This window comes from Vulpes vulpes, chromosome 11 (assembly GCF_048418805.1).
Source record: "Vulpes vulpes isolate BD-2025 chromosome 11, VulVul3, whole genome shotgun sequence".
Classification (NCBI taxonomy): Eukaryota; Metazoa; Chordata; class Mammalia; order Carnivora; family Canidae; genus Vulpes; species Vulpes vulpes.
This window is the reverse complement of record NC_132790.1, coordinates 101652736-101679406: the sequence shown is the minus strand read 5'-3', so window position 1 is coordinate 101679406 and position 26671 is coordinate 101652736.

Below are 26671 nucleotides of genomic sequence, written 5' to 3'. Positions count from 1 at the left end.
GGCCAGGAGGCCCTCTGTGCGGCCTCCCCCGGGGGTCGGGGTGCGCTGGGCTCGGGCCCATCTCAGTCAGGCTCCGCCCGGCCCCGCATCCCTCAGCGAGTCTCCCGGATTTTATTTCCAGCCCTGCCAAGGGCAGATTAAATGGCCCCATGAATGGGAAAGTGCAGGAGGCTTTGAAACAGATGGTTGGCTGGACAGGCCCAGCGACTTGCCAGGCCCTGGATTGTGCCGCCATATGAATGAAAATCCCACCGCGGCCCGGTTTTTCTTTCTCCAGCCTATGGATGACAGCCGCTCCCCGGTCCCCCTGGCAGTGCGGCCCCGAGCAGTTACCCGCTATTATTTGCCTCCCGTCAGGGCTCAGCTTCTTGCCTCTCTGGATTTTCCTGGTTCCTTTCTCGGAACAGCAGAGCCATTCTAGACTAATTTCCTGATGGTGTAAATGATTTAGCAGGGCTGATGAATATCAATAGAGCTGCAGATGGGTTTAAGGCTCCTAATGAATGTGACAGTCACCGGTGCCAAATATTTTTCCAACTTGCATTTAGGATGAGCGCAAGCTTGAATAGCAACCCGCAAAGGTTACTTCTTTAATTATGCATCATAAATTTCAAAAGTTGGTAGACAGGTGTCAGCAAATTATGTCACAGATGAGAAGCTGCGTCCACGGCCATGTGCCGGATGCACCGGAGCCGCAGAGCCCTGGGTTCAAATCCCGGCTGGGCCACGGACAAGCTCTGTGAATTTGCACAGGTTATGTAAGATCTCGAAGCCTGAGTGCAAAAATGCCGATAATGATCCTTGCCCGTAGGCATTTTAAAAATACTGAGCATGGGGACGCCCAGGTGGCTCAGCGGTTGAGCATCTGCCTTCGGCCCAGGGCGTGATCCTGGGGACCCTGGATCGAGTCCCCCATCGGGCTCCCTGCATGGAGCCTGCTTCTCCTTCTGCCTGTGTCTCTGTCTCTCTCTCTCTGTCGCTCATGAATAAATAAAATATTTTTTTAAAAAATACTGAGCGTGGGGAAATGTAGCATGAGTGGCATTTATAATTCAACACATAATTATTATGTCCTACTATGTGGAAAAGGGTGCACTGGGTCCTGGGGAGTCTGAAGATTCTGGAAACTCGAGGTTGAGGGAAACCACTAGGTCAATGGTTTGCCAATGGTGGGACGGAGAGAGCTCCCCTCGGCCTTGGGCAATCGGGGGTGTGTTGTCTGTAGAGAATTTAAAAAGAATAACAAAGCTGTCGAGAAGTTGATTTTTTTAAAAAAATTTTTATTTATTTATCATAGTCACACAGAGAGAGAGAGAGAGAGAGAGGCAGAGACACAGGCAGAGGGAGAAGCAGGCTCCATGCAGGGAGCCCAACGTGGGACTCGATCCCAGGACCCCGGGGTCACGCCCTGGGCTGAAGGCAGATGCTCAACCGCTGAGCCACGGGGGCTGCCCGGAGTACCTACCTCATTTTTAAGATTACTTCTCCTCTGATAAACACTGTATTCTGTATGGGAGCTAACTGGAAGAGCCGCCAATTCTACAGATCACACAACGGGCCTCCCCGACCCGGCCCTCCCGACACACGTGGGCTCAGCCTCAGCAGTTGGTCCTAGAGCCAATGGCAACCGCGGGAAACTGTGGGAGCAACGGGTTCCGGAGCGGGTTTTGCCTCCAGCGCCGCTGGTAGCACCTTTTCCTGCACTTCAAGTAGATTTAAAACAAACAGCTGCCCGGTGATTGCAAAACCAAACGGGTAAAGATCTTGAAGCGCATCGGTTCTGTCCTTTATGCGTAACCTCTTGGAGGGTCTGAGTTCTACGTGGAAAATAAGGAAAGTGAGCGGCGAGGTGTTGATATTTTGTTTGGCAGGTGCACATTTTACCGGACATGCACTGAATTCGTACCGGACATGCACTGAATTCAAACTAGCTTTGAACTTGCAACTCGCTCTTCTTTTTTAAAATTATTATTTAGATCATTAATTGCCTTAAGACTGAAGACGAATCAAGGAAATAATGATTATTGCTGATGATTAGTGTGATAATTAAACTGAAATTAATTACTGAAAGTAATGTTGTCACACAGGGAAGGGAGTGTCGAGCGATGAGTTCCTCCAGACGTCGATACGTGGGGTCTATCACCGCAATGGGTCACACGGCTCAGTTTTTAGAGATTGTCGTTGACCTGAGTGGTGGTCCCTCCTCCTCCACCATGGCCCAGCTGGAAGACACGTTCTGATGGGGGGAGCAAGGCTCTGGAGGCTCTCGGAAGCCCTGACGCCGGGGCCATCTGTACGTATTGAGCACGGAGCTGGCATCTTAAGCACGGAGCTGGCATCTTACGCACGGTACAGAGACGGCTGCTATTACCCCAGGTCAAGCAGTGAGGAAACAGGCTGGGGCGGCTGGGCCAGACCGGCCACGCTATGGATTAGCTGGTTCCGAAGCTTCTGGTCTTCCCCGCCGGGCCATCCGGGGAAGGGACGCTAACGCTGACAGTTGCAGGAGAGGCCGCAGGCCCGGGGGATGCTGGGCTTCGCTTGTCCCGACAGCCGTGCAGTGAGACGCGACGCTGGTGCTCACAGCCTGGGAGCCGGAGCGCAGCCCCGCAGTCAGGGACCGTCCCCATGCCCAAAGACGAGGCGAGGCCCGAGGCTGGGCCGGGACACCAGGTTTCTGTGCAAAGGCCCGCGCTACCTCTGGGCCTAAATCATACACAGTCAGCTCCCCCCTCCCCGGCCCGCACTTCCAGTTCTCGGTCGCTCAGGTTTGGGCTTGGAAACGGGCAAGGCTGGGGGCCTGCGGCCTTCGCTTGGAGAGAGCAGGATGGGAGGAGGAGCGGGCGCAGCCGTGGCGGGATGCTTCGGGCGGGGATCTACTGCCCTCCGTGGCTATACTTGTCACCTTCCAGACGCCGCTTGATATTGGCAGTGATGACCTGCTCAGGCCGAGCGAAGGCCTCCCGTCCCCTCTCCGTGTGGAAACAGGAGACGGGCCGATGTAGAACCTGCTCGGTCCTCTCTTCCTGAGTTGTTCCGGCCTAAGAGGTCGTAGGATCCCGTTGCGGCCCACCCGCCCGGCTCCGGAGAATTCTGGATTCCTTGCTGGCAAGTCTGTTTCCGTGGGTAGAAAAGATGAGCCCCTAGCTCAACCGGTCCCAGATTCGAATGCAAGTGACCGTTGCCAAATGCAAGTTCCTGGGCTTCACCCCGGAGGCTGTGATTCAGTAGGCCCGAGTGGGGCCCTCGAGTCTGCATTTTCACTGAAGGTTTGTTGCAGGTGTTCCACAGACCCCACCTGGAGGTGTTCTGAAAACAATGGCATTGCTCCTCCATGCCCCCAGCTCTTGGTGGATCCCGGTAAGTGTCTGCTGGTTGAAAATTAAGGCCGCTTGGGGGTAGCCCGGGCAGCTCAGTGGTTTAGCGCTGCCTTCAGCCCAGGGCCTGACCCAGGTTTGATCGAGTCCCACGTCGGGCCCTGCAGGGAGCCTGCTTTACCCTCTGCCTGTGTCCCTGCCTCTCTCTCTTTCTGTGTCTCTCATGAATAAATAAATGAAATCTAAAAAAAAAAAAAAAGAAAGAAAGAAAATTAAGGTCACTTTCATCCTCCTGCTGCACATATACGCTATTTGGAAGATTTCGTGACTGCCCCAGGCTAGGCTTATTTTAATGAACATGGATATTGATTCCTAAAGGCCATCGCTCTCAGACCATTATTCACAGTTTTTTGTTGTTGTTGTTGTTGTTAAAAAACAGCAGTTTTTTAAAGGATCCAGAGGTTACAACGTGTGAAAAGAGAAGTTGCTTACTCAGCAATCTGCTTTAGAAAAGCACTGGCAACTTTTATTTCCGTTAACAACATCTCACATTAAGTGTTAGGAAATGGACTGAAAGGTGGAGTAAGGAATCCCAATCCTTTGGTAGGTACTTTTAACAACAAAAAAGATCTAGCTTGGAAAAGAAAAACAATGGATTTTCCTTTCCTGATAATATAAAGTCCTTTTAAAATTTGCAATGTCAAAAAAAAAAAAAAGAATTGATTAGCAAGATCTGGAGAACTCGCATTGAAAGGAACCCCAACAGTCCTTTTTGCCATAATGAGACCTCCCAAGCATAATGGAGGTGGCATAAATTGGAATTTGATGGAGTCTAGGAAATCTAGGATAGTCTCTTAAAATAAAAAAAAAATAAAATCCTAGGGTTCTTTTGCCAGTTTTCGTGACAGTCATTATTTTTACCCTCACACTAAAGTCTTAAAGCAAAAAGGTAGGAAGCATATGTTTCTCTAACATCTGTCACCAGTTTGAGACCAAAAAAAAAAAAAAATTAACAGAGGACTTGGTGATTTGCTCTACAAGTTATTACAGGGCATCAGACAAGGTATTTACCAATTATTATAGGGGACTTGTGGAGGGCTTTGCCATTATTCTCAAGAAATTCTGGCTGGAAACCCGCTTGTCGTATGCGACCTCGTCATTAAATTATTGTGGAACCTGAAACCGAGCCACTTGGAAGTTTGGTGAGCAAAAGTAAACTTACTTCCTGTTTTATAAGAATTTCACCCCACAATGAGGGCGAGCCACTTCTTTTTTTTTTTTTTTTTTGAGGGCAAGCCACTTCTAACCAACCCTCTGTGGGGGTCTAATTGTAAAATAAGGATATTTCAAAGCTCTCGGGGCCTTCTTTACCACGCCCTTCCCGCCAGGCCCTGTCTAAGGCTCTCCGAACTGGGCATCTCAATTCCTTCGAGGTGCCACATGTTTCCTGGTCATCTCCTAGGCTCGGCCTCAATTTCTTCCGCCCAACTGACGGGTCCGATTAGGACCGATCACATATCTTGGAAGGAACATCTCCAAGTCCCAAGGTAAAAGAGCGAAGACGGTAAAAACACTTTAATTTCCCTTGACGTCGAAGCACATCCTGAAGACGCCGGCTCAGAAACAGCGCGGCTAAAACTAAACAGATTTACATTGTTCAAAGCGAACCACAGTGGGACCAAAAGCGGAAGAAAAATCAACTTCAAGACACAATCTCGTCGGCCCTCCGTTCCTCTAGATCAGATCTCCCCCGTAGAGCGGGGGAAATGACTTTCTTCATAAGAAAACGCTGGCTAACGGTTTTTTATTTTTCCACAAGTAACGCTGGATGTGAAGATCCCTGTCACCCACATTTTCAGGAGAAAAGAGGACAGAACGCGGGGACGTTATCTTGCGTTTCCGTTTCGTGATGACTTGTTCTTTAATTTACTTGAATTTACAGACAAAACAACCTTTTGGCCATTCATTCGTCTAAAGCCTCGAATTGTTCCTGCAGTTAGACAACCAAAACTTAAGTGGCTTCAAAAGATTCGATTTTTATTCAGGCTTTTAGGATCAGCCCCAAAAGGCTGTGGAGCCTCCTGGGGCACATCCCCCTCTCTTTAAGCTGTTAGACCCCATCCTGCTCTTCCTTGGAGTCTGCGTATGTAAGAGCGGTACCCCAGGCCTTGCTCAGCCGCACCTGCCGACTCTCCCTGTCTGATAAGTTCCAGACCTGGGCTGGAGGAAATCCCAGCAGGCTGGGGGGCAGCGGGCCCGGTCTCAGGCCTTCTGCTTTATCTGCGTGACTCTGTCTGAGTCATTTAGCCTCAGCGTCCACATCTGCAAAATGGGGAGATTGGCTCATTCCTTCCAGCTCTGGCTCCCCAGGTGGTGTGACCTGTCGCTTGCAAAAGTACCTTCACTCGTCAAAAGAAAGGTTCAAACCTCCAAATAACAGGAGCCTCTAGGGCAGCCCAGGTGGCTCAGCGGTTTAGCGCCACCTTCGGCCCAGGGCGTGATCCTGGGGTCCCAGGATCGAGTCCCACATCGGGCTCCCTGCAGGGAGCCTGCTTCTTCCTCTGCCTGTGTCTCTGCCTCTCTGTGTGTCTCTCATGAATAAATAAATAAAATCTTAAAAAAAGAAAAACAAAAACAGGAGCCTTTATGATTTATAAAGATAAGAGTTAACCTTCATTGAGGCTCTCTGATGTGCCAAACAGAATGGTAAGTGGTTTGCACATATTGGAAAATAGGAAGAGGTTTTGTTTTGTTTTTTTGTTTTTTTTTTTTTTTGGAATTTTCATACACATTTCATGCAGAATGCTCCAGAAGCTTTAATTGCTTTTATAAACACCGCTTGACTCAGCCAATATTAAAGATCATAGTTATATTACAGTCGTATAACGTTTATGGATCAACTTAACAAGACGGACGGCGTCAGGGATCAAGGTAAATCTTCCAAGTGGCTTCTAAAGAAAAAGCTCCCTTCAGAGATACTCACTGTAACACGGTACAGATACATCTACGATGCAGAGGCGCCAGTTTAACTTATCTGAGGGGTTTGCGATGTATGAAGGGCACAGCTCCCCTCGCCCCAGGGGACCGTCCAGAACTCTTCTTGGTGATGGATTCAGGGAGGTCAGAGCATCCCGAGAATGGGAACATTGATAATAAAATATTTGCCCGACGTTTACACCTCAATTTCAGGGAATGCTGGTTCCCATCTCAGAACAGGAAACCAGCATGCAAGGTCTTGCCGCTCTTCCGTGGACAGTTGGGTGAGCTAAAGTTGGCTCAAGTCCGAAGGATCTCGCCCTTTGGGGCCTGCTGGCATCTGCGCCTCCACCCACCTGAAAATGTGTCGGTGAGACGGCAGCGCGCCGCTGACGGGACCAGCTCCCCCGGCCCGCTCGAGGCGAGGTGCTGACGGAGGCCGCCCCGCTGCCGACCGAGACTTTTCCATCCTCGAGAGGCGCGCGGGATAACGCGCTCCGCCGAGTCATAAATGAATGTCACGATAGTTATCAGCCAAAATGCTCTCACCACGAGTTAAAGGAAACGTGTCGTAGCTAAGGAATGTTCAAAACTTCAGGCAAGTTCTGCCTGAAATTGTAACTGCCTTTTTTTTTTTTTAACTAAAAAACAAAACAAAGCAAAAACTGAAGATTGTGGAGTTCAACTTCGTCGTGAAAGAGAAGTGAAATTCTATACTTCGAGGAGGCAGTTAAGGTCACCAGTGTGGGGGTGCCCGGGCACGGGGGGTCAGCGGTGGAGCATCTGCCCCTAGCTCAGGGCGTGACCCCGGGGTCCCGGGATCGAGTCCTGCATCGGGTCCCTGCATGGGGCCTGCTTCTCCCTCTGCCTGGGTCTCTGCCTCTCTCTCTGTGTCTCTCATGAATAAATAAATAAAAATCTTAAAAAAAAAAAAAGCTGTCAGGACTCATACTACAGTTTACCCCGTAATTCCAGAGATATAGGGCAAAAGGCAGGGTGATCCATTCATTCATTCTCCTCTGAAAAACGTCATTTCTTGGCCGCCGACCATCCTCCACGTGGGGAGTCCCCGGGATACGGCAGAGAGACAACGTCTCTGCCCTCGTGAAATTGAGCGGAGACAAGGGTGGCCCAGAATAGAACTAACGCCCTCGTGTCGATGAGTTTTACCGAGTGACTTTCTCCTCTGCTGAGAACACCTTGGGTACGAAGAGAGAACTGGGCACTTGGGGAAAACGAAATGGGAACAAAACGTAACGCCGTCCTCGGTCCTTGACGTTCCCGTGGCCCGGGTGCCCCTCCGTGGTGTCGCCCTAACGTGGCGTCTTGGCTGCTAAGTCATGTTCGAAAGAGATCCCCCATTTAAATATAGGATAGCAGTGCCAAGGAGTAAACCGCATTTTTTTTTCTTTTGCCATTTCCTTTTTCCCTAGTAGGGAAAAACCTAAATTCACACCGTTCTTTAAAAGGACTTTCTTAAAATAAATAAATAAATAAATAAATAAATAAATAAATAAATAAATAAATAAATAAAAAATAAGGACTTTCTTTAAAAAAATCAATAAATAAAAATTAAAAAAATAAAATAAAAGTACTTTCTTTTAACGTCTTGTAGGTTTTCCTGCAGGCTGATGGGGAGAAAGCTCAGTAAAGGGTCGACGTTCTCCTAAGTAAATGAAGTCCAAGCCCTTCTGTGGGAGCCGCGGGACGGAACGGAGTCAGAGCGGCCACGGAGCCGGTGCGCACGTTACGGCTTCAGGTGGACGAGCTTGATTTCTGGCAATAAACATTCTATCAAATTTGATTTCCTTTCACAAACCTACGGCGGGTAAACGCAACTCGCATGCCCAGCCAGGACGTGTGTGAGGTTAAGGACGCAGTCCAGAGGAGAGCACAAGCACGGCCCGTGGGCTCCTCCGAGGACATCCTCGCGAACGGGTCACAGAATGGTTCGACGGCAGCAAGATCCGGGCCAGATATGAGCTTGGGGGAGAAGATGCCTCCCTGCGGCCGCTGCTTAGGCCCTCAGAGGACCGGGGCCCACACCTCACACGGCCCATGGGTGCGCGCTGGCCGCCAGGCCCGGGCCAGGCCCCTCCGAGCTCTGCGCCGAGCTGGCCCCGACGCTGGCCGTCCTCCCCCCGCGTCCACCTCGACTGCGGCCAAAGGCCTGACTTCCCGCAGGTGCTCCTCACCTGGGAACCGGGGAGCTGCCCTGAGCTGGAGCTGCCGGACACCCTCTCTGATTCACTCCAAGGTGCAGCCCTCGAGGAAGACCCAAGGGACGCTGGCACAGGGGCGGCGCAACGGCTTTGTGAGAAGGCTGTGTCTGCAGGTGCCGAGGCCCAGAGGGTGCCCTGCGGCCACGGGCGGAGCAGCGGGGAGGAGGTGACGGGGGTCCTGGGCAGGGGACACAGTTGTGCACACTGTGAGGACAGGAACCTCCTCCTCTCTCCTGGGAAAGTGTGTGGGGCGGTGGTGACCCCGAGTGGATGTGGCTGCCCCTTGTGCCAATGCAGACTCGCCAGGGGCAACTGCGGGGTGCACCCCTGCCCAGGGTGCAAGGGTGCAGGGTGGGCCGCAGCACAGGCCCTGGTGGCCCAGAGATGGCCGAGATAGGGACCCCCTGCCCCGGTCCCCTGCCGTGGGCCAAGACGGGCGACACCGCAGTGAGGACCCCGCAGGCCTCGTTTCAGGGATGCGGCAGGCTCGGACGCCGACCCAGGGCCCACGGGTAACCTCCCCGCCACCCTCCGTCCTTGCCCCTCTGTGTCACTTAAACCCCCAATAACTTAGCGCAACCCCGGGGGAAAGACGTAGAAAATACTCGTTATCAACTTAGACTAAGACCTTGCTGCCCCCCGGGATGGAGCACGAAACGGGAACGGAGTGGAGGCCTAGAAAACTGAGGCTCTGCGTCTTGCACACCCAAAGCTGTGGGCAACAGCCTCGCCTGATGGGGCCTCCCAGACAGGGGGTACTTGTGCTGAGCTGGGATTGGGGGTGCTGGTTCTGGGCAGGCACCCGGCCTAGGAGACACATCTCTCTGCCTTCTACTCGCTCCACCTGGCTCTGTTTGGTCGGTGCCAAGCAATCAAGAGACAGAGACGGGATCTCTTAAGTCAGGGCGTCATGCAGAAGCGGCTGCTTGGAAGTTACCCGTTCGAGTCCGGGATTGACAACACTCGTCCTCGATCATGACGTCTAATGGAGTCTCATAACGTTACAGTCACGGGGGTTGGAATTCTGTGGGGTCAGACTTACCCCGAGTGGGCAGCCCGGGTGGCTCAGTGGTTTAGCACCGTCTTCGGCCCAGGGCGTGACCCTAGGGTCCCGGGATCGAGTCCCACGTCGGGCTCCCTGCATGGAGCCTGCTTCTCCCTCTGCCTGGGTCTCTGCCTCTCTCTCTGCATCTCATGAATAAATAAATAAGATCTTTAAAAAAAAAAAGTAAAATAAAATAAAGGGAGACCAGTCATACTGGATCAGGGCCCCAACTTCCTGACCCTATTTGACTTAAGTACTACTTTATAGATGCTGGTCCCAAATACGGTGACATTCTGAGGTTAGGATTTCAACACATGAGCTTTGGGGGCCACACAGCTAAACCCACAACAACCGTGCTCCGGTGGCTCATCTCAGCCAGAGGTGACCTGTCCTCCCCGGTACCGGGCATCCTCACTGCTGGGGACACTGGGCGGCCGACGGGCTTCTGTCTTCGCTCCTCCCCGGGGGCCGTGGCGCCGGCCGCAGGTGTGAGCATCTCTTAGGGGGATGCGGCTTCACAGCCCCCACCCACAAGCCCCGCAGGCGAGCGGCCGCCCCAAGGCCTGCAGGCTGCCCCCTCCCGGCCCAGAGGCCGCCACAGGCCTCTCTCCAGAGCAGTGAGCTCCTCCTCAAGTGAGTTGTCAGCTCACCAGGAAGCCCCTGCGTCTTGGGCCCCAATCTACGTCCGCTCGGCTGGGCCTCGCACGCCGACACAGCTAGGAGGGACGGGGAGACTGCGCTATGAGCGCGGCAGGGGCCCCCCAAGTGCCACTCGGGCCAGCACGCGGGAGACGACTGCAGGAGTCAGGGAAGAAATGACTAGTCTGGAGGCCTCCATCCTCCGATGACAGCACAGCGTGCCTCGGTTCTCCTAACCAAGACACTACTCTATTATTTATTTATTTTTAAGATTTTATTTATCTGAGAGAGCGAGAGCGAGAGATTGAACGTGAGCAAGGGGCGGGGGGACAGAGAGGGAAACAGAGTCCCCGCTGCACGAGGAGCCTCACTCCAGACTCCATCCCAGGGGCCCAGGAGATGTCGTCCTGCAGTGTGGGGTCGGGGACACGGTCCTGCAGTGTGGGGTCGGGGACATGGTCCTGCAGTGTGGGGTCGGGGACATGGTCCTGCAGTGTGGGGTCAGGGACATGGTCCTGCAGTGTGGGGTCGGCGTCCTGCAGTTGCTGTCCCCAAGCAGGGTGGCACCGGGCTGCTGAGGGGGGGCCACCCGCGGATGCCGGGCTTCGGGAATGGCTATTTCTTTGCAGATAGAGGCCGAGTCCCAACCAGAGGCGTGTGACAGTGGCCGCGGGGCATCACAGCCCATTCCCTGGGCGCCGGGAGGGCGGCCAGCCCCGGCGCCCCCCCAGGCCCCTCCACCCCGTGGAGCCCAGTGTCCCGGAGCCCCGCTCACACCAAGGGATTCTGACCTGAGGACGCTTTGCCGTGTCTGGTGCAGCGGCTCAGCGGGGCGGTCGCTGTGACCCCAGCCCCAGGGCGACACACCTCAGGCACGCCCAATCCCCCCGGGCATGGCCATCCAGAGTCCTGGGGCCACACGACCACACCCGAGCTGTTGGCGTGGAATTCAGCTCGTGACAGATTCAATGACTGCCATGGACCACGGAGCCTGGTCACGAACAGACCAGGATGCCCGCGGATTTTCAGGTCCGGGAAACGCATCTGGGGGCGGAAAAGTCGATGTGACCCGCACGCCTGGCTGGGCAGCCGCTGTGGCCTGAACCTCCGCGGTGGGGAGCGGCAGGTGGGTCCACACCCACGAGGGTCCCCGGAAGCTCAGCCCGCACCCACGAGGGTCACCAGAGCCTGGCCTGCACCCACAAGGGTCACCGGAGCTCAGCCCGCACCCACGAGGGTCACCAGAGCCTGGCCCACACCCACACAGGGTCACCAGGAGCCCGGCCTACACTCATGAGGGTCACCAGAGCCCACCCCGCACCCATGCAGGGTCACCAGAGCCCAGGCCACACCCACACAGGGTCACAGGGAGGTGGGCCCTGCACCCACGCAGGGTCACCAGGAGCCCGGCCCACACCCACGACAGTCACCAGAGCCCAGGCCGCACCCACACAGGGTCACAGGGAGGTGGGCCCTGCACCCATGAGGGTCACCGGAGCCCAGCCTGCACCCACGAGGGTCCCTGGGAGCCTGGCCTACACCCATGAGGGTCACTGGGAGGTGGGCCTGCATCTACGAGGGTCCCCGGAAGCCCGGGCCACACCCACGAGGGTCCCCAGACGCGCACCTAGATTCTCACACTGAGGAGAGCCCAGCAGTCCCCGGAGTGCTGCAGTGAGAGGGAGGCGGGCCCCACCTGCGAGGCCGGGGTGCTCCTCTTGTCAGCACCCAGAATCCCACCCAAACCCGTTCCCGCACGGGGCCTGGACATTTTTCCCAGTTTAAACAAGCATATAACCCGTCTTTGGAATGATCTGAAGATTTCCCATTTATTCCTTTACTCCATTTTTGACCTGGTCACGTCCTGCCTTTGTCCCCGGAGGCCCCGTGCAGGGGACCTCCCGCGGTGGGCTCAGGGGCGTCCACAGTGGGGCTCATGGCCGGAGCGTTCTCCAGATACCAAGTCCCACCGCTTGGCACGCCCCGCCTCTCGCCCGCCGTCACCCCCGAGGGCACGCTCTCCTTTGCTCCTGGATCTTCCAACCGAGGGGTCCGTTTGGCTGCTAACCGCCGGGCCAGGCCTCACCGGTCTCCTCTGCCTCGCGGCTCCCGGGGCCGTGGGGAGCTCCTCCGCTCCGGGATCCCACATGGGTCTGGGGCAGGGCGGCTGCTGAGGGTGGGAGAGGCCCTGCTTCGGGCTGGCTGAGCTCCCCCGGGCCCCCAGAGGGTCTGCGACCCCCCTGCCCTTCCTTGCACCCTGGTATCAAGACCACGGACCCCCCCGCGGTCCTCGAGATCCCACCCAGAGCCCGGATCCACGGCCACAGGATGGAGGCAGGCGGGGCCCGGAGCACAGAGATCTGACCTCAGGGTGAGGGGGGGAATGGAATGAACACCCTTAATCCCGGCCACCGCATCGGGAATCAAAGCAGAAGGCGGGGGGCGGGGAAAAAATGAATCCAAATCTCATTCCCTCTCAATTTAAAAGAATTTTAAAAGAGTTTTCTAAGAGCAGAAAGTGCCACCAAGGCTGGAGGAGTCGGCCTAGCCGTGGTCTGGGACCGGCCTGACAAAGGCTAACTCTTACCCAGATGTCCAATAAAAACACTTAGCAAGTATCATTTCCATAAGGCTTTGTCTACTCGAAACACAAGCCAATTGTTTGGGTCCAATTTATGAAGCAAGGTCTTTCGAAGGTTATGGGGTGAGGAGGCCTGATGACAACTAAATTGCCTTAAATGGAGCTCAAAATACCACCTTAAACATTCTCCTCTCCCAAGAAATGCTTAATCATAAATCAAGCGGCTCAAAACGTATTAAAAATGACAAATAGAGCAAGCACTTACATTTCATTTTTTTCCTTTTAATTCACCAATGCATCAAAGATTTCTGAAGGATATTATTCCACACAAAAGAGATGAAGTGCACCAGGAATGTGAGATTCCAGGGATAAAAGAGGAGATTAAAAATCAAATGGTGGACCAGACCGAATGCTGAAAATTATTCTGGAAATAGACGTACTCATTTTAGAAGCGGGACAGGAGGATGGTCTGTTCCGAACTTGTAAGGAGTGGTGAATCTCACAATAATTGGACACATGGTTTTCATCTTAGAAGAACTTATGAATCCATTTTAATGCATTAAAGTTCATGGGTACTATTTGTCCACAAGTGAGCTTTCTCCTCTCTTTCCCCAGCATGCAGACTTTAATGGGGTTTTGATTCAATGGGGGGAGGGGGACCTTCCCAAACCCACTAATGTGTCCTGGATTGCCATTAGGCCAGCTTTAGAAGGAGTTTTATAGCATGTGTTAAATGAAACTTTCTGGGCAGGAATCTTTAATATTCTCCTACTTTGGGATAACAATTTATTTTTTATGTGTCCCTTCCTCTGTATGTAGAAATTCATCCCTCAGCAATAAGAATTGTTAAGTGCCTCACATAAGATGCAAAATTGTCTTTAGCTAGACTAGATTAGGAAGGGGGTCAGGCAGGAAAGTCGGGCCGGGCACATCATAACAGGGCTCCTCGAAAGGCGAAAGGTGCTGGGTCTGAGCCCTTGGAGGGTTCAGTGTGGGAGGGAGGGAGGGAGGGAGGAAGGGAAGGAGGGGGGAGGAAGGGAGGAAGGAAGGAAGGGAGGGAGGAAGGGAGAAAAGGAAGGAGGGAGGGGGGAGGAAGGGAGGGAGGAAGGGGTGGGGAGCAAGGGAGGAAGGGAAGGGGAGGAAGGGAAGGAGGAAAGGAAGGAGGAAGGGAGGGAGGAAGGAGATAGGAAGGGGAGTGGAAGGGAGGGGGAGAAAATGAGGAAGGGAAGGGGGGAAGAATGAAGGAGGGAGGAAGGGAGGAAAGAAGGGAGGGAGGAAGCAGGGGAGGGAGGGAGGAAGGGAAGAAGGAGGGGGAGGGAGGAAGAGAGGAAGGGAGGGGGGAAGGAAGCAAGGGAGGGAGGGGGGAAGAAAAGAAGGAAGGGGGAGGGAGGAAGAGAGGAAAGAAGGGAGGGAGGGAGGGAGGAAGTGGGGGGGAGGGAAGAAGGAAGGGAGGGAGGAAGGGAGGAAAGGAAGGAGGAAGGGAGGGAGGAAGGGGGTAGGAAGGGGGGTAGGAAGGGGGGTGGAAGGGAGGGGGAAGAAAATGAGAAAGGGAGGAAGGGAGCGGGGAGGGAGGCAAACTCCAACAACAGCTCTTATTTCTCCTCCCTTCCTATTGATTACAAAGACCTGAGAAATTCAACCAATCCTAAAGGCAGTGAACCTGATTTTCCCCCCACAACCTTTTTCAGTCTGTTTGGAAACATCTGTTTCTAATTGAATCTGGATTTGAAAACCAATTTCAGGTGAGATTGAGTTCAGGCTCCCATCAGGTTGGAACTGAGAGATTGCTGCTTACCCAGGCACCCCAGAATCTGGGAGGCTCGAGGCCAAGAGGCCAAGGACACTGCGCTGTCTGGATGCGGGCAGGAGGCCCATATGTTTAGAGATGAGAGAGGTGTGGCCTGATTCTCTCTGGAGAACTTCTTTAAGGCCATGATTGGGGGTTTTAGGTTACAGCTCTTGGGCTGGGGATTGGATTTGGGGAAAGGTCATTTGGAGGACAGCACCCTCCCAGGCATTCCAGCAGGGAGAGCAGGAGATCCGAGCACTCACGTGAGCAGCTCAAAACAGAAACCGGTATTTTAGGTTCATTCAAGGGCCCGTAAATCCATGCCACTCACCCAGAATGGAGGGAACTGAGGTACATGGGCCACCGCCCCACCAGGTCCCGGCTACAGCCTCACAGAGGCCCGGGCCCTTGCTGTCCCCACCGTGCCAGGAGGGCGAGGAAAGGGGTGTGACAGCAGAATGCCTCTGGGCGGGTTCTAGGGCTGCCCTCCGGCCCCAGGACCCAGGGCCCCCCAGGACCCCACAGGACCCCACAGGACCCCACAGGACCCAGGACCCCCCAGAACCCAGGACCCTGCAGGACCCAGGACACCCCAGGACCCAAGACCCCCCAGGACACCCCAGGACACCTCATGACCCAGGACCCCCCAGGACCCCTCAGGACCCAGGACCCCTCAGGACCCAGGACCCCACAGGACCCAGGATCCCCCAGGACACCTCAGGACCCAGTAACCCCCAGGATCCAGGAACCCCCAGGACCCAGGGGCTCAGCGCTCCCAAGCCCGCCATTCACTCCCCGTGTGGTCCTGGGCTCTCTGCCTCCGAGCCGGCAATTTTAAACGAGGCTCCCATGTTTCTGCTTCCCCAAAACAACATTTTGTTACTGATCTGTCATAAAGTACTAAAGATCATAAAGATCTGCTTAGGTGCAAGAGACTACTCTGATTTTCCTTCATGGCTGAGTCTAAGAAATAAAAGTAAAATCCAGGCCTAGCATCCTGAAACAGGTAACCCGTTGGTCTTAGGAACTGAAAAATTGGTGCAGCTCCAAATAAAAATAGTAAACTTATTTGCTTATTATTTGATATTCTGCGGGACGATCTAGAACAAAAGCCTTGGTTGCCTCACTTTGCAATTCCAAACCACAACTGGCGCCAGGCGATCGGCAACGAACACCCCTTTGATTTTTACAACTCCAGGTACCCATGGGTGAGAGAATATAATAATATATTGCAATTTGACTGTAAAGCTATTATTATTATTTTTTTTTAGTATAAAGTCATTAATAAATTTTCGTAAGCTGAGATCTGGAGATCACAGAGTGCCCTCATCCCTGTCCCCTACCTTCAAAGGACATAGGGAGGCTTAACGCTATCGTTAATCTTCATTTAACTCATTAGCCAATTATTACGAAACTTTTACATACCATTAACTATTAACTCATCAGATTCGCTTTTATGGACAAGTGACAGAGCACCGGTCATCATCTGCTCATTATTCCACTGTTCTAATTCTGAGGGAGGAACCACGACCATTTTTCCCCGAAGCAAACACTGTTTCCATGAAGCTTCTCTGTTATTAGGGTCTGCAGCGGGCTCTTCTGTTGCTGATTATTGGTTTATTTATTCCTCTTGGTACATATTCCTATTTATATAAATATCTCTCTATATTTTGAAATTTTACCTTTCTGTAATATTTCACATCAAATCATTGAAAAATACGTAAGCATATTTGGACCCTGGGCATTCAGAGGCATTAATTAGAGAAAAATATGATTCTACTCCCATTAAACATTTAGAGGTTCAGCTGAAGGTCTGGATGTCCAGGCCCCGGCGGAGGAGAGAATGCAATAACGTGGAAATTCGCGGAGCTCCCGGACGGCGGAGACACCGGGTACGGAGAGGACACGGCTCCGAGTCGGGTCGTCTCTGGGCTGCCACAGTGAAGTAAGTCCGCGGCCAAGTGCCAGGAAACAGTGACTTTCTCACAAGCTGGAACAACCAGTGTCCACGGCGGATGCGTCGCACAACGTGTCGTGACTTCGTTAGATCGACGTGAATATGCGAGCCCAGCAAAAAGGACTCAGCAAAAATTCTGGCCCATCTGATTCTGCTGCCTGAACTGAACGGAGTTTAACGAACTGGGATAGGAGTAATTTGGAGACTCATGAAGAGGAAGCATTTCTTTGTGAATTTTATTTATTTATTCCCGAGAGACACAGAGAAAGAGAGAGAGAGAGAGGCCGGGACGCAGGGAGAGGGAGGAGCAGGCTCCCTGTGGGGACCTGATGCGGGACTCGATCCCAGGACCCCGGGGTCACGGCCTGGGCCGGAGGTGATGCTCCACCGCTGGGCCCCCGGGTGTCCCCATAATCATTTCCTTCTGGAATGGGCAGCATCCTAATCAGCAAAGTCATGCGTCTACACAGTCCGCTGTGCTAAGTGGTTTTGAATAATGACAATATAAAAATCATCTCCTGGGGGCACCTGGGTGGCTCAGGGGGTGCAGCACCTGACTTGATTTCGGCTCAGGCCATGACCTCAGGGTCCTGGGGGTGAGCTCCCCGTTGGGCTCCATGCTGGGGGGGGTCTAGGATTCTCTCTCCCTCTCCCCTGCCTCTCCCCCCCAGCTTGTGCGTGCACACACTCGGCCTCAAATAAATACAAGAGTCTTTAAAAAGCACCGTTTTCTAAATACCTTCCATTTACCGGGTTCATTTGAGTGTCCCCTTCTGCTCCGTGGAGCCCTGCCCGGTGCCAGGGACCCGCCGGCCTGTGGAAGGGGTGGTGGGGGCAGCAGTAGCGGCAGGATGGTCCCCTCGCTGCGGGCCGGGTGGCGCCCCCGGGCTCTGTCCCCCACGGGGAGAGGCGCTGGGGGGTCTCTGGGTGCGGAGCTGCATAGGCCCTGAGGTCACGGGTACTAGCCCCCCCCCCCCATGAAATCCCAGGCGCTTGCGGCTTCTCGGACACATTTCAAAAAGTGAACAAAGACCCTGTGTCCATCCTTGTCACAGCGCCGTGGAGGCGGGAGCCCCCCGGAGCAGACTTTCGTCTCCAGGTCCGCGAGCCGGGCGCAGTCTCTGCCACGGGGACACACCTAACGCCAGGGAAGGACTCGGTCTGGACGCGACGGCCACACCGCCGGCCCCACATGGGGCCCCACGGCTCTCCGGTGAGGACTCCTCCCCGGGCTCCCGGGCTCAGTGGTGCAGTGGCTGGTGCTAGACCAGCCCCCCGGGCCCCCCGTGACCCCCGTCACCCCCCGTGTCCCCCTGCCCCCCTTACCCCCTGTGGCCCCATCTCCCGTGTCCCCTTTGCCCCCTGTCCCCCTGTCCCTCCATGCCCCCCAGGCCCCCATCACCCCATGCCTCCGTGCCCATGTGCCCCCCGGGCCCCCCCAGGCACCCATGCACCTGTGCCCCCCATGCCCCCGTCCCCCTGTGCCTCCATGCCCCTGGGCACCCCCATGACCCCCCAGGCACCCAGTGCACCCTGTGGCCCCGTGCCTCCCGTGCCTCCCGTGCCTCCGTGTCCCCCATGCCCCCATCCTCCATGTCCCCCATGTTCCCCAATGACCCCCTATGCCCCCGTCCCCCATCCCCCACGTCCCCATGCCCCCATGCTCCCAGACCCCCAACTTTAAGAAAAAAACTTACCTTCAAAAGCATTTTGTGTCGGGGGGCATGCGCCTTATCCCCTGACGGCCCAGGTTCGGACCCCACCGAGCGCACATCCCTTCGGGACACTCGGTTTTCCCTCGAACCCCGCACGGGCCTTGGGTCTAATGTGGAGCCGGGCGCGGCCTCCTCTGCCCACGCGAGACCCCGCAGCCCAGCAACCCTGCCGGGAAGCCTGGTGAATCGTATGAGCGCTCGTTTTAGGGCCGAGGGATCGAATTGAGGACAGCTGCGTCCTACGGTCTCGGCGGGTTGGCCGCAGGAGCTCGGGATTCGTTCTAGACGGAACCGGTTGTGGCGGTGACACCACGCAAACTCCGCCTCAGTCACATAAACTCCTGAGACACCTACGGTCCTGCAGGAACCTAACGACCCTGGTCCAGGTCACTGGCACGTGGGTTTCATCATCTGCCAAACTGAGGTTGCTACGAGGGATGTGTGAGAGGCAAGAACACGTATCAAAGGGACATTCCGGGGGGGCCTGGGGGACTCAGTGGTTGAGCGTCTGCCTTCGGCCCAGGGAGTGACCCCAGGGTCCTGGGATCGAGTCCCACATCAGGTCCCTGCATGGAGCCTGCTTCTCCCTCTGCCTGGGTCTCTGCCTCTCTCTCTTATTCCATGTCTCTCATGGAGAAATTAAAAAAAAATATATATATATATATATAAAGGGACATCCCTGGGAGGTGTCCCCCCCATTCCTCCTTCCCTACCCCGTGGGACTTGGAGCTGATGGTGGAGGTTTGCATGGCCCTCCTCACCGTTGGCAGAGTTACAGCCATCAGGGGGCAGGAGGAAATGTGTCCCGTCAGTGCTCAGCAGAGAGGTGGGGGCCGCTTGCACCGACACCGCGAAAACCAGATTTCCTTTTTGGGGCTGGTTCTAAGCAAACACACGAAGACACATAGGGCTTGAGCAGCGTTTAAGGAAACGGCAGTCAGAGCAAGAGCACAGAGCCATACTGGGGTTCAGCCAACAGGCGCCGAGGGCCTGGTCTGTCCAGCGCCGGGAGCTAGGGGGGCCCACCCCGCGGGGCGGCGAGAGGGCCCACGCGCCGCACCCGGCCCCACGCAGAGTCCACGCGGGGACTATTTGTGGTCATGATTTTGGGGAGCAGGTGCTATTCATAGAGCAGCCAGGAGAGGAAAAGTGGTGCTGCTTATCACCTACAGAAATCTCTAGGAGTCTTTGACTTTCCTGGCCGATCCCCCTAAACGAGGGACCGAAATTTTATGATTTATCGTTTCTGTTCACTTTCCAACCCCATGGGCCAGTTGAAACAGAAAGCCATACCGCGGAATCTGAATGTGCCACATCCAGAAACTCTCAAAGGACTCATTGGAATCAGTAAGAGAAATGTTACGTCTTATCAAAGCCTGCCTCGTCCCACAGAGAGCGATGCTAACATGTTCTATTGGTTTCTGAATGAGGAAATGTCCGTGACAAATAGGATTCTATTAGAATAGATGATTACCAACCTTACATTTTCCTTCTGGTTCTTTAACTTGTGGTATATGACTCATGAGAGCGTGCTTATATCCATAATTATGTAAAAACCTGGAGTGGGAAATAAGGATGGACGTCCATGAGCACGACAATCCAAAGCCACCACGATCCCACGTTACAATGTGGCGTACGGAGATGACAAAGTCATTTACATGTTTAAAATACATTAACATGATATTTTATTTATTTATTTATTTATTTTTATTTTTATTTTTTTATTAACACGATATTTTAAAGCTTACAAACCTTCCACTTTTTTCTTTTTTCTTTTTTTTTTTTGCATTTGAATACAGTTTCAGAGATGTTTGCCTGTGGCCACTGACTCTATTTTTAATGATTACTCTCATTGTGGACTCTCTGTCAGCATCTGTGGATCATTCTTCAACCTTAGTATAGAAAAGAATAAGATATCCCCCAACGGCAACATATCATGTTCAGCTACCTTGAGGCAAGAAAATATTAAAACCGGATGAAAACAAGAAATTAAAACTGGATGTAGATTTAAAAAAAAAAATCTGAAAACAGACTGGCCTCTTTTCTAGTCTACACAAGTCGCAACATTAAGAGAGTTGCCAGATAAAACACAGGGTTTTCATGCAATATTTAAGCATGTTCGTACTAAAAATTTAATCGTTTGTTTATTTGAAAACAACATTTAGCTGGGTGTCCTGCATTTTTATTTGCTAAATCTGGCAACCCTGCGCGTGAAGTCCCCCGTGTACGTGTAACACAGAGCCTTCACTCCTTGAAGATAAGCCCTGAGAAAGGCTTATCTGAGCAGGCATTTGTCAGGCAGCGGCCCGTGGAATTTGTCAGGTCCCCACCTGTCCGGCCCATCAGAAAGCCTGGAGAAAGTGCTGCGTCCACATTTCCAGTCCTGCAGGCCTTGCAGGGGAGGCTGCAAAGTGACAACCGGCAAACACCCAGTCGACAAAACCTAATGAGCCAACTTTGTACCAGTTACAGACAAAACTGATAAAACAAAGCAACGAAACAGGTCACTGGCTCCTGGTCAAGGCTCCTGGACTGTTCTCTAGCTTGTCTTTCTTTACGGCAAGGAGCAAACACGTTTAAGATCTGAAAGAAACCCAGTGGCAGCCCTAAACAATTCATCTGCGTCTTCCCTCTGCCTTTCTTCCACCATTTATATGGAAAGTCACATACATGCATGTCTTAAGCGCATGTTGGGCCTTCTTGGCCTCATACTGGGGGAATGTATGAAGTCAGGTAATCAGACTAGACATGTTGCTGGAATGTAAGAGCACAGGTTCAAAACTTCTATCAGTGGTTAGATGCTAAACCAGCACCTTTTTTTTTTTTTTTTTACAAAAGGAAATCACTGGTAATCAAATTGCCCATGTGCCCTAGTATAAGTAGAGAAATGAATGCGAAGATCTACTTAACTCTTGTGTAGATGGTAAAAAAATAAAATAAAATAAAAAGCTTAGGCTCTGGGGACCAAAAGACCTGGAGCCATGACTTGTTACCAGTGGGAAACCAGTTATTTATTTATTAATTAATTTATTTATTATTAATAAATTTATTTTTTATTGGTGTTCAATTTGTCAACATACAGAATAACACCCAGTGCTCATCCCGTCAAGTGCCCCCCTCAGTGCCCATCACCCAGTCACCCCCATCCCCTGCCCACCTCCCCTTCCACCACCCCTAGTTTGTTTCCCAGAGTTGGGAGTCTTTCATGTTCTGTCTCCTTTTCTGATATTTCCCACTTATTTATTTAAAGATTTTATTTATTTATTCATGAGAGCCAGAGAGAGAGAGAGAGAGAGAGAGAGAGAGAGGGGCAGAGACACAGGCAGAGGGAGGAGCAGGCTCCCTGCAGGGAGCCCGACTTGGGACTCAATCCTGGTACCCCAGGATCATGGCCTGGGCTGAAGGCAGGTGTCAAACCACTAAGCCACCCAGGGATCCCCAGAAAACCAGTTATTTAACCTCTCAGAACCTCAGTTGCTGTGTCTATAAATGAGGTCAAATGCTGACGATCACAAACCAGTGGCATCACCCTAAGGCTCTTGGCTCCCAGAAAATCTTCCAGTAAGATAGAAACTAATGACCTAGGGCCTCTGGGTGGCTCAGCGGTTGAGTGTCTCTCAATAAATGAATAAAATATTTTAAAAAATTAGACACGAATGACCTAAGAGTGAGCATTCCTAGCACACGGATCTGAGACCATAACCCTCGATGCTCACTCATGCCTCCATGGAGTGCCGGTGCATGGGATACCTCATGATTTTCAAAATGCACATCCTTCTGTTTCAGATTTCCAGTGCATCTGAGGACGGACTGTATTCCGTGCTTTTCTACAATATTTTATAAACAGATGACTTATCTGCGCATGTGTAACATTTTACAGCTTCCCTGGAAGCAGTTCTCACTTATTAGAGATTATTTATGGTAGACGTGGTTGGTGCCTGACTTCTAATGATGAATAAGACTGACAACTTTGCTCTGCTGAGCTCCTCCTCAGACCCTTTTTGAAAAAGTAGTCCCTTGTCCACTGCAAGAGAAGAGCATAGTGCAATATCTGACCAAGGATGCTTTAAGTTTTGCTCTCATCAAGGAACACATTCAAAAGGAACTCGACCTACAGTAGTGAAGAGATAAAGTACAAATGCTTTGTTGCCTTTTTTTTTTCTTCTAAATATAACAGGTCGGTACACCTGATTCAGGAAAAAGGCAGTCAGTGCAACACATCGACGACCTTGCTCTCCTATTTCAGAATGTTTCAGAATAAGGTTTTTCTAGTACATTCAAAATATACTACACAAATACACCCTACAGATATGGAACAGTTGTCCGACAGCAAGCCCAATAGGATTAGTTTGAATAAGAACATTTGAACTTTTAAAAATATGTACGAATGTCATGGACAAGAGTATTAACCCGTGAACTCGAAAGCCAAGATTCTTAACTCAGGGTCGAGTAGCAGACAGAAAACAGACAACGGAAACCAGTCCTGTAAATGTGCTCCAGTTTTCCCAGGAGTTGAACACACATTCCTACAGGAGATGCCAAATCAACGATATCACATTCCCACAACCCTTCCTACTCTGCTGACGAGATGCTGGCGGCAAGCACGCGCCCTTAACATCCCATCGTTAAAGGGTGGACGACCGATGGTTCTGTCCTCTAAGAAGATGCAACTCTAATTTCAGAACGAGGCCTTGTGTCCATGGACCTTGCAGCCGGGCCGGAACGCCACAGGAGGGCCCGGCCTGGTGTGAGCCCCTGCGCTGCTCCGGCCTGTGCAGTGAGACAGGAGGGGGGTGCACGGGACCACGCGGTCCCTAGGAGAGGCGCCGCAGGACCTGCCTCCGTGCACCCTCAGCAAGGTGAGCGTGACCGCAGAAATATTATCTAGGCTTCGGCGGCGGCAGTGAGTGCTCATGGCTGTAAGCTGTACACATAAACTGAACTAGCAATTAAATTAAACGAAGGACAGGCAATGGTCAAGCCTCTTACAGAGACACAAATAAAACATATGGGGGTGCGGAGCAGTGCTGTGGTTTGGAGCTCCAGGGCGGGGAGAGGTGGAGAGGGGCTCCAGGAGTCTGCACATGGGTGGCCTCCAGCCTCTGGCGGATGATGAACCCAAAGCAGGGCAAGGCTCTGGGAGGCCAGGCAAGGCTGCCGGGGCAAGCAAAACTCCTAAAAGGGCTGGAAGGCATTTGAGTCCGGCCTCGGCAGGGCTTCTCCAAATAATTATTAATTATTCAGTGGAGATCCCGGAAGGTCTCGCCTTGGAAGTAGGGGTGACTTGCCTCAGAGGGTATCTCAGATCGAAAAGATCGACCACGCCAAGGTTCAGGGAGGGTGTGGAGTGAGAACTCACCCTTATACCTTGCGGATGACCGCGTGACATATTTCGAACACTCGAGAAGAGGTTCGGCTTTTTTTTTTTTTTAAATAAAATTAAATACACATTTCCTTCATGACCTGGCAATGCCACTGGTAGGTATTTACCCAAGAGTAATAAAAACATGACCACACCAAGAGCTGCACAAAAAAGTCTATAGGAGCTTTTATTTATAATTTCCAAAATCTGGAAACAACCCAAATGTCTATCAACGGATGACTGGATAAAAATCTGTGGCTTAGTTGCACAATGAAACCTACTCAGGATTTAAAAAGAATGAATTACTGAAGCACCCGCAAAAGGGCTGTGCTATGTAGGCCGTCGTGGACGGATCCACTTAAATTGAGTGCATGTTATTGCATGGATATTATACCTCAAGGAAAGTTTTTTTTTTTTTTGATTGAGGTAAAATTCACATAATTAGTTTTCTATTAACTATTTTATTTTTTGCCTTTTAAAATACCTTTCTTTTTTTACCATATATTTTTTATTAAGCTTTTCAATTTTAATTGCAGTGTAGTTAACATACAATGTTCTATTAGTTTCATGTGCACAATATAGTGATTCAACAATTCTCTAAACTACGCAGTGCTCATCGTGGTAAGCGTACTCCTCTTCATCCTCATCACCTGGTTCATCCATCCCCCCCCACCCCGGCCGCCATATGCTTTATGTCATATATGAACTATCTTAAAATGTAAAACCCAATGGCTTCCAGCACATTCACAATGTTAGGCAACCAGCACCTCTGTCTAGTTCCAAAACATGTTCATCACCCCAGAAAAAATCCTCATGCCCATTAAATACTCTCCATTGCTCCCTCATCTTGGCCACTGACAACCACCAGTCTGCTTTCTGTGTCTGGGGATTTACCTATTCCGGGTGTTTCATATCAATGAAATCATACAATAGGTGATCTTTTGTATTTGGCTTCTTTCCCTTATATGTTCTCACGATTCATCCGTGCTGTAGCGTATCATACTATGTATCATACATAGCTCATTCCTTTTCATAGCCAATTAATACTCCCTGGTAGGTGTACACCACTGTTTGTTTATCCGTTCATCTATTGATGGACATTTTGGTGGTTTCCACCTTTGGGCTACTGTGAACAGTGCTACTATGAACTTGCATGTGTCTGTGTGCGAACACATGTTTTCAATTATTCAGGCTTTATACTTGGAAGTGGAATTTCCGCATTATGTGGTAATTCCATGTTTATCTTTTTGAGGAAATGACAAGCTGTTTTCCAAAGCAACTTGGATCATTTTACATTGCCACCCATCCATGCGCGAGGGTTCCAGTTTTTCCATATCCCCTCTAACACCTATTTTCCTTTTTTAAAAAAATTATAGCCATCCTAGTAGGCGTGAAATGATATCTCCTGGGTTTTATCCGCAGTCCTCTAATGACTAATTGTGTCAAGTGTCTTTTCATCTGCCTGTTTTCATATCTATACCTGCTTTGGGGAAATGCGTATTCAAGTCCTTTGCCCATTTTTAATTGGATTGTCTTTTTGTTATTGAATTGAAAGGATTCTTAATATCATCTGGATACTAGACCCTTACTGGGTAGGGCCTAGTAATACTAGACTTTCTCCCATTCTGTGAGTTACCTTTTTACGATTTTACAAGATCCTTTGATGCACAAAGGTTTTTAATGTCGATGAAATCCAATTCATCTAATTTTGGTTCTGTTGCTCATGTTGTTGGTGTCATTTCTACAAAGTCATTGCCAAATCCAAGATTATAAAGATTTAACTTTATGCCGTCTTCCAAGAGTTTTACAGTTTTCAGTCTTATACATGGATTATTGATCCATTTTGAGTTAACTTTTGTATATGAGTGAGGTCAGGGTCCAACTTCACCTTTTGCAGGTAGATATCCAGTTGTCCCAGAGCCATTGGTTGTAAAGGCTACACTTTCTCCGTTAAACGACCTTGGCAACTCTTGTCAAAAGTCAATTACCCATAAACGTATGGGTTTACTGATGGCTTTTCAATTCTATTCCATTAGTCTACATGCCTACCCTCAGCCAGCCAGTACCACACTGTTTTGACTATTGTGACTTTGTTATCAATTGAAATTAGGAAGTGTGAATTCTCTAACTCTGTTCTTTCCTATTTTCAATATTGTGTTGACTATTTGGGCCCTTGCAAATCCATATGAACTTGAGGATTATCTTTTCCATTTCTGCAAAAAAGGCTGCTGGAGTTTTGATGGAGATTTCAGTGACTGTGTAGCCTTCTTTGAGTAGTGCGCCATCTCAACGACATCAGGTCTTCCAGTTCAGGAAAATGGATGTTTTCCCATTTATTTAGACCCTCTTTAAATTCTCTGAGCAGTGTTTCACAGTATTCAGCATACAGGTCTTTCGCCTCCTTGGTCAAATTTATTCCTAGTTATTTCAATCTTTAGATGCTTTGTAAATGCAATTCTTTTCTTAATTTCCTTTTTGGATAGCACGTTGCTAGTATATAAGAAACACAATTGATTTTTGTGTATTAACGTTGTCCTTTGCAACTTTGCCGAATTCATTTACTCGCTCTCATGGTTTGTTGTCTTTGTTGTTACCTTTTGTTTTGTTTGTTTTTTGGACCCTTTGGGATTATCTATATATAGTAATATGTCACTTGTGAATAGTTTTACTTCTTCCTTTCCTATTTGGACGTCTTCTATCCATTTGTTTCCCTGGCTAGAGGTTGCTTCCAGTACAATTACAAATACTTGTGGTGAAAGCAGGCACCACTATGTTGTTCCTCATTTTAGAAAGAAAGCTTATAGTCTTTCACCATTGAGTGAAATGTCAGCTGTGAATTGATGTTAGCTGTGGGTTTTTCATAAATACCCTTTATCATGTTGAGGAAGCTCTTTCAGTTCCTAGTTTTCTGAGTATTTTCATCATGAAAGTAGGCCAGATTTTGTCAAACATGTTTTCTGTGTCAACTGACAAGATGTACTTTTCCTTTCATTCTATTAATGTGATGTGTTACACTGATTGATTTTCTTATATGACCCCACTCTTGCATTCTTGACATAAATCCCACT